Genomic DNA, 8,998 nt, shown 5'->3' with positions numbered 1-8,998 from the left:
GGCGGGTCGTTTCATCGCCGCTACAGTATTACAAAACACTCGCTTGTTACATGGACAGTCGATATTTCAGTTCTCTATAACATGAAATGTCATAAAGATGCTGGCGTAATTAAAACAGCCAGTTTGTTGCCTCTATAGTAAATACATGAGTGGATTATTTGCATTTCCAAAAACTGCTTTGCTCTCCATTGTGGAAACAGACATGATTTATTGATTGACTCGTAGACTGAATATTTTATTGACTTCTTGATTCAGCCGTACGTCGATGTCATGGGGACATGCCCTGTCTTCTATTCCTGTGCTTGAAAGCTCTGCTCTGCAGACGGTGACTTCCAGCCTGCAAGAATATATTCAGAAAATGTATGGAGGCATTGTTACCAAGACAAGTGGGAGAGCATTATTTATGTAAACTGGTTACGCGTGCTTTATTGTATAATACGGAAAGGCTGGCCATATCGCGAGTAATAATTTATTTATTTTACTCATTTACAGAAACTTATCAACCAGTTAGGCATGGCCACAATTATTACATGACCGGGGTTGTTGGAGAAATATGGGAGAGGCCTTTGCCCTGCAGTGGGCGTAACCAGGCTGATGATGATGATGATCAACCAGTTAAGTTATACAAAAATATGCATTTATTAGTCAAATCGTTATTTAGTTATTTATGCACAGACGTTTGCGAGCGCTATGTTTAAAACCCCTGTCACAATGTTCCCAGCCCATACGACCGACTTCTTCACAATGAAGTCACGTTATACATATCTCCCGGTGATCGAAATCTTAACCTAATTTTGGAATACCATTAATAGTAACATGTTCGTAGTGCCATGGGGCTTGCCAGTCTGCGTTATATCGCTTAGGTCGCTGACTTTCGTTTAAGTATAAAGATAAAAACAACAAGCTGTCATTTGACTTCCCCTCTGCTCTCACACGCACACACACTATTTTTAAAGGCTACACAAGTCTCAAGCGTCAGGTTACTAGCTCGTACCACTTTAATCATTTCAATGAAGTAGCAAGTCCTGCATAACTTGGCTGGCACCTTCGTCTTTTGTTGAAGTCTTTCTCTTTCATCCATGTGCAAATAGACTTAAAAAGCAACATTGTGCAAGCTATGTGATTAAGTGGGACGCCAAAACAGCAGCTTAATTTATATATTTGTAAAGCAGGGGAACAATAAAGAGAAAAGAGTTATGTTTGCTTTGTCCTCCCAGGTGTGATTGAAAAACAGCCGAAGCTAGTACGGACGATTTACGACGGATTAACCGTCAGGTTTGCTGGACTCGCAATAATTGAATCGCGGGGGACACTTTGTAACTTTTTTTCCGTTTGTCATTGTGGACTGTGTAGACTTCACAGTTTTACAGCTTAACTTGGGCCGCCCGTGCACTTCAATATATTGTGAAAAAAAAAAATATGTCATCTAGAAAAATTAATCTTAGGTTCTAAATAGCTAGCCGTTGGCAAGCTGACGATTTATTGCAGCACTACCTAAGGAAATTTATGACAAATCTTCGTGCTGTTCATTTTGCAGCCAAACGACCATTTTTGTAATCCATCATTTTTTTCGAACACGTATTCATATTCACAATCCACCCAATGTAATAAACTAGCTGACCTCATCCCCCGCCAGGAAAATATAAGGATAAGAAAACCCTTGTACCATTTTCACCATAGATCGGCCTGGGGCTGCAGAACGTCAGCTATCTTCAGGAAGCGGCGGATGTGTAGCCAGCAGTCGAGGTTCAGGTCACAGAGCTGACGCCTGGCACCAGGTTCTGCGAGGCATTCCACCGTCTCCTTGACGACGCCGGTCATTCGCATGAACTCGTCGAGGCTCAAGTGGCGAACACGAAGCAGGGCACGGCTGATCATCTCCTTGGCGGTGGCCTTGGTGACGTCAGCACCTTCGCTGACCATTTCAAGGAGTTGAGGATGGTGGTGCATCAGCTCGATAGAATGAGCGGCTTCGGCGCCATCTTCCTCGCGTAACACGAACTGAGCTGCCGCAAGGACAGCGGAGGCATTCCGTCTGGTCGCTTCCTGCATGTCGGAAAAATGAGCCATTGTGGGGTTTAAAGACGAAAAAATGTTGATGAGGCTGCAAAGGGTCCAAAGTTTGAAGCGCTTAAAATTGCACCCGCGAGTGGTATCGGACAGTGTGCGCGAAAATGCGTATGAGCTCCACTTGGAAATCGGTAACGCAACGCCAGAATCACGGCCTCTTGAAAATTGCCAATAACGAATTCAGCAACGTGTGGTAAGGATTCTACAGTAAAGCGCCATCGACTGCAACCGTAAGATTTCGAATACAGTAATCTGTTGCGCAAGAATTACAGGCGACCTCTATTGTTGGATGCACGATGATATTCGCAAAAATATTTTAAGGAGTGACCACGAAAAAATATAAGAAGCTTTGTTCGCTGTTTTTTCTTCCTTTTTCTTTCGCGGGTGTGCGAATTGCAGTCGTCACGATCCACAAGTGCGATGGCAGATCGTAAGGCCACAGCGAGTTCAAGATGTCTTGTTGCAAATGGCAAGGACTGCGATAGACAGCATCGGCCGGTTCGATAGCTAATAGGGCAGAGCAAAAAAGAATCGTAGGCGCATCACACTGGAGCACCTCTCACCCAGCCCCTGAAAGGTGCGGTCCTGCTTTTAGAAATGTGCACACTCATTCCGAACATTGTAAAACTTATACAGGAAACAAAACAAGAAGCGATTATAACTTGTCAATCTGTGGCACACCTAAGTATTTTGGTTAAAGCAGTGCTGACACAAAACTTCTAAGTAGAGTTAACCGGTGAGATCGATATTTTTGGCCACACACACATCGTCTGCTAAATATCAACAGCGAATTTCGCTTTAGTACGTGCAGGCAGACGACCGCAATACAACGCCCCTCGTGACATCGACATCAAGGCAGGATTGCAAACAACCGAGAATACGCTACGTCACGTCTTTGCGCTGCCATCGGAGCGGGACCGGCGAGCAAATTTCTCTCTGCTCCGATCGCCCCAGTGGTTTTCTTTTTTTGCCACTGACGGCACCACAAAATCCAACTAAAATGTGTTTCTGACAAGAAATAACTCATATAGCAAAGCTTATTCGAAAGTGCCCATGTTATAAAAGCCTGCGCGAAATAGTGAATCCTCGGCGGGATTTGGACTCGCAAGGGGACCACGCAGCGCTGCAGCCATCGTCTCTGCGAAGCGTCTCGCCTGACCAGCTTGTTTTCTGAGCGCTACCAACGGCATCGGGAATACTAATCGTACTGTGAATTATGAGCGACATGAATGTGCAGACGTAGACTGTGTTGATGAATATAGGTGTTCCATTACGAGTTGCGGACTGATCGCAAGTACCGTTCCCTCGGATACGAAGGCTAGCGATCGCCGGCGTGCCTGGGTTCCTAGTTCGCTGCCGTCGGCGTCGATAAGCGGCAGAAGTTGTCGGAGTTCGTGCTCACCTCTGTACGCTTATAATGGGCCCCCGTTGAAGAGCAACCAGATTTGCTCGTTTCATTTGGAGCGTGCCTGCTATAAACAAAACCCACGGATCTTAGACAGGTCCTTTGATCTTCCACAAAGACTACGTACGCCAAGCCTGATGCTGTGCCGACTTTTACCCCGCCTTGTGTTCGGCTCCGAGATACACTTCATTCCAAAAGCGTTCTCGACGAATGGTTCATAATACTTCCAGCGGTGCGTACGCATATTACTGTCACTCGCCGTACCTTGGGAGTCGCTGCTTTGAAGTGTATCCAATAAAAAGTGATGGGCACGTCTTACACGGCGGCGACTCCCGCCTGCAGGATATAGTCGCCGCTAGAGGACGAGAGTGAGAACAACGATTATGGCGAGGACGTCGCAAAGCACGTGCAGACGGAGCAGACGAACTCGCAAAACCAAAGAGAGAGAGAGAGAAAATGATAAAAGAAAGTTAGGGAGGTTAACCAGGACTGAGCCCGGTTGGCTACCCTACACTGGGGAAAGGGAAAGGGGGACGTAAAGATTAGAAGAAGAGAAAGTCCACTGGAGATATCAGAAGACCAAGCTCGCATGCCAGTGAACGTGCTGACATGCGTACGTCACAGTTTTGTGTGATCACGTGCCCAGTTTTGTTTACATTCCTTCTTTGGCCCATCTCGTTGCTCTTCGAAACCAGCATTTGTACCGGTCGCTACGTAGACGACTTCAAATAATTCTGTTCCGCTCTGAAGCAAATGATGTTTCGTGCCGTGATTATTAGGTCATTAGCTACATATTGCACCAGAAAAAGAATCTATCGAATTTTTTTGTCTCAGCATTCCTCTAACTCGGACACGGCTAATAAACTTTTAAATTGGCAAAATTCCACACAGATTTTCAGAAATATTACTAGAGGAAACTAAGGGGCTGTTACCATTTAGCTACCCCGGGGAGTGATGTTAATTAGACGCATTTGTCTATTTGTGTTCACTTGGCTTCTACCAACCTTGTAGTGACATCTGTGATGCTTTTTCCGATGTTTCTCAGCGCTCACAGTTGTCCAACCCAGCAAAGCAATTAGTCTCTGCAGATGCGCCTAACCATTGGAAATTCTCGCACTCATGGCGCATTGTGCTGATGCACATGATCAGTACGAAATCCCAAAACAGTTTGAAGCAACAAGTGGGAAGCTTATAGGCCACATCCGTGCAACTGTCTGATTCGGCGGCAGCAGCAGCAGCAGCAGGGAAACACCAAGTATAAGCCTGTGCTCTGCTTTTGCAGGTTGGTACCTTTCTGTACGGCTGCCTTCTGAGTACATACTATTGCTGCTGCTGCCGCTGCCATTAGACTACTACCAGTGCTTATGTGTTAGATGTCGGCTTCTATGCCCTTCTTGTTGTATTTTTTGTAGAAACGTATTAAGTTGCATACGTAGCAATGACAACGAAAGAGATATGTTGTTTTTCCTGCGAGGCCGAGTTTGAACCTACTGAGGCAATGATAGTATGCGCAGACTGCGAGCACCGATTTCACATGGCAGATTGCTCTGGCCTCACAGAAAAGCAGTACAAGAGCAAATCAGCGTCTGCTAGGCAAAAGTGGTCGTGCCTCACCTGTAAGGCCTCGAAGAAAGCGAAAGAAGGCCAAAAAGTTGCAGCCAGTGCCGATGAGATTAGGGGCATTAGATCACTGCTGCTTAGCAGTAACCGAAAGCTTGAGGAACTTATGCCCCTTAAAGGGGCAGTGTCTAAAATTGAAGAATCAGTTCAAATGATGTCAGAGAAATACGGCGAAGTTTTTGAACGGGTGGCCACACAAGATCGCGAAACAAAGGAAATTCGGAAAACAGTTGGCATGCTAGAACAAAAATCCAAAGACACAGCTGGTGAGACTGTTCAAGTACAACTGGAGCTACATGAACTCGAATGGAGAAATTGAAGGCAAAACTTAAAATTTCATGGGATTCCTGTCTCTGAGCAAGAAAATCTTCTAAACAAAGTGAACAGTGTTGCTAACATGATGGAGGTTCCCGAACTGACAGAACCAGACGTTAGTGCGATACATCGCCTTCCAGCAAGGCCTGGCAAGATCCCCGGTGTGATCGTTAGGTTCACAATCCAAATGGCACGAGATCAGTGGTTTGTGAACAGGCATAAATTGAAGGAAAGTAACTCCAGTGTCTTCGTACTAGAAAACTTGACCAGTCACAACAGGCACTTACTTGGTATGGTGAAAGAATGGGCCAAAGTGAAAGGGTACCGTTACGCGAGGCACCGAAATGGCAAGGCATTTTTGAGGAGGGCGGATGGCGACCGATCACTTGTGATACGAAATGCACACGACCTTCCTGCTTAGTTTGTATTTTCATGATTTCACATTGTTTCGTTAAATGTCCAGTATGACACAACATAGATATTTTCTTCCGCAAGAATTAGATGCAGCTGGTATAGCCGAACATAAGAATTCCTTGAAATGCCTTCACTTGAAAGCGCGCTCGCTCTGCACTAAACTAACACATATCGTGGATTTCATCTCCAGTTTTTCCTTTTTGTTCGACGCCGCCATGGTCACCGAGACGTAGTTCAAAGATGACCGCGACGAACTTAGCTTTTCTCCTTATCACTGTTATTTTTTAAATCGTCCAAATCGTCGAGGGGGCGGTGTTACGTTGCTATTGAAAGTTGCAGTGAATTGCGAAATGCTTCCATCGTTCTGTAGTGTATGTGACGACTTCGAAATACTTACGGCACGTGCTGGCAAATACCTGTTCTCTGTTTGTTATAGGCCCCCAAATGGCAGCCTTCCTAGATTTTTTTTGTATCTATGAGCAGTTTCTGCGTTTTGTTCCCGAGAATAACTTGTTCTTGATATCTGGTGGTGATTTTAACATAGATATGTCTGTAAATTCTACATACCAGAAAGAAATGATCACGATAATAACGTCAAATGGTTTTGAAAATCTGATTGCTTCGCCAATCTGAATTACAGACAGCAGTGAAACTCTACTCGACTTATTCATAACAAATATGCAAAACAAAAGCATCCCCGCCTGTGTGCTATCATATGACATAAGCGACCACTTTCCAATATTTATCATGACACCTAAACACAGTTTTCGAGACAAGAGGGATGTGAGATTCTTCACTTAGCCAATTACAGCAGCCAACCTTGAGGCTTCTAGAACTCATATGTTAACCTGTGACCTGGAAATTATCGGTCAAATCGCGAACGCTGAAGAGGCATATACAAAGTTGATAGTTATAATTTCCGGTGTATATAAGTACCACTTTCCCCAAAAAAGAATTACCTTAGGCAAAAAAATTCGTAAACCTTGGATAACGCCTGAACTGCTTGCAAAAATACATCGAAAAAGGAATTGTATCATAAATTTATTCAAAATAAGGACCCAGATACACTGAAGCTATTCAAAGCTTATCGAAATGAACTGAATAAAGAAATAAAACTAAGTAGAATGCGACACATTCCGTCTGAATTGGAGTGCTCTGCAGCAAAGCCTGACTTCTTATGGAAAAGGTTAAATACTGTCCTTAATCGAAATAAATCGCATTCTCGTATAGAAAAACTGAACAAAAATGGCAATGACATATCTGGCATCCCTCTCGCCACTATGTTTAATGATCACTTTGTTAGCAACAATCAAAACAGTTCATCTAGGACATTGTTTAAGTTGAAGCCTGTTGCTAGCCCCTTCTCATTATTTCTTGAGCCTGTCTCTAAACATTAAGTTTTCTCTCCTTCCACGTCACTGCGAACTAGTTCCTCGTGTGATTTTGAAGGCATGCAAATTAGACCAATAAAGCACGTGTTAGATGTTGTCACACCGTACCTTACATAAATTATTAATTTATGTTTGTCCAGTGCAACTTTTCCGAAAAGAATGCAAATCGCTATGAGTGTTTTATTTAAAAAGGGAGACAAGAAATGATATCCAAAATTATAGGCGTATATCCATATTGCCGATCATTTCTAAGGGCCTGGAAAAAATCTTACATCACCAATTTAATAATTTTTTCGAAAAGAACAATACAATATCCCGTGCCCAATTCGGCTTCAGAAAGCTTAAGTCCACCGAATATGCACTGTTGGAACAAAAGAAATTCATCTTATCCCAGTTCAAAGAAAGAAGACTTGTGCTTGGCGTCTATGTGAATTTTAGCAAAGCATTTGATAATATTCACCATTTACCATTCATTGAAAAACATCATAGCTATGGCATTCGGGGTCATTCGTTAGCACTAATTAAATCTTACCTAGCAAGCAGACAGCAATTTGTTCAGATATATATGCATTGCTCAAGTATGAAGCCTATTTCAAAAGGAGTTCCGCAGGGAAGTGTTTTGGGGCCCCTTCTTTTTAACACCTATATCACTGATGTAACAAATATTTACCTAAACGCGAAATATGTCCTGTATGCTGATGACGCCAGTATATTTGTTTCAGGAACATACTGTAGAGATATAGAGTATGAAACGAACCTCATGCTCCCTAAGCTGAGGGACTGGTCAATAATGAACCAATTAGAAATATATATAAACAAAACCAAAGCTGTGCTCTTTAGGCCCAAAAATAAGCAAGTGAATTCAAATATTAACATTATGTACTGGCAAAAAACAATAGAAATGGTTACTTGTATGTGAACTCTCGGCGTAACGTTCTCGAGTAATATGCTTTGGGACAAACACATTGACGCAGTCACAATCCAGTCATCTATGGTAATTGGAATGACGTGGAAATGTAAATCACTATTGCCGTTTAAAGCTGAACTTCTCATGTATAACTGGCTTTTTTATTCGTGCCTCTATTATTGCTTATTGGTATGGGGTACAACTACTTTTGTTAATTTGCATAAACTACTTGTCTTCCAAAAGAAGTTTGTTCGGCTGCTCTTTAATGTCCCCTAAATCTCCCATACTATAAACTAATTTCAGGAAGCCAACATAATTTCTGTGTTAAAGTTATACCAGTACAAGTTAACAACTGCATTTAGGCGGGAAGTAAAACTGACCTGCTCCTTTCTACGAGAACTTTGTAACCTTGAACTTAATGACAAATTTTATGTTACCCGTCATAAAGAGGTATGGCGGGTGTTCACACCCAGAACAAATTATTTAAGGGAAAAGCTGTCACACACAGTGCCAATGCTTCTAAATAAATATAATAATCTAGGCGTTGATATTACCAAAATAACGGCCCAACAACTGAGAGACTTGTATGTGCAGGATTTTTAAATTGCTGGTTAAGTGTACATTCTCTCGGCTAGTACGTATATAAAGTGCGTATACATGCTTCTGTGCATGTGTGTATATATACGTAGGTACGCATACGAGTGTGTATGCATATAGGGGTATATGAATGCATGTGTGTGTATATATATGCGTGTATGTAATTTTCAGCGGCGTCTTCTTGTTTCATTTGTATTCACCACGAGAACCACACAAGCTACCCTAAGTATTTTTTATTTAGTTACCAGTGGCTCAGTAACGATATGGGTGTGCATGTGT

General features: G+C 42.8%; 1 long non-coding RNA gene across 1 annotated transcript; it reads right to left on the bottom strand.

Moving 5' to 3' along the window:
- Positions 1-239: 239 nt before the first annotated feature.
- Positions 240-5,963, bottom strand: LOC139048546 (uncharacterized). Its single transcript, XR_011507762.1, has 3 exons — positions 5,698-5,963; positions 1,667-2,046; positions 240-337 (listed from the first exon to the last, which is right to left on the bottom strand). It is a non-coding gene; the product is annotated as an uncharacterized lncRNA (long non-coding RNA).
- Positions 5,964-8,998: the final 3,035 nt, after the last annotated feature.

The sequence above is a fragment of the Dermacentor albipictus genome, chromosome 8, assembly GCF_038994185.2.
Source record: "Dermacentor albipictus isolate Rhodes 1998 colony chromosome 8, USDA_Dalb.pri_finalv2, whole genome shotgun sequence".
NCBI lineage: Eukaryota > Metazoa > Arthropoda > Arachnida > Ixodida > Ixodidae > Dermacentor > Dermacentor albipictus.
The sequence above is the reverse complement of the archived record's forward strand: the minus strand, read 5'-3'. Positions and strand labels throughout refer to the sequence as shown.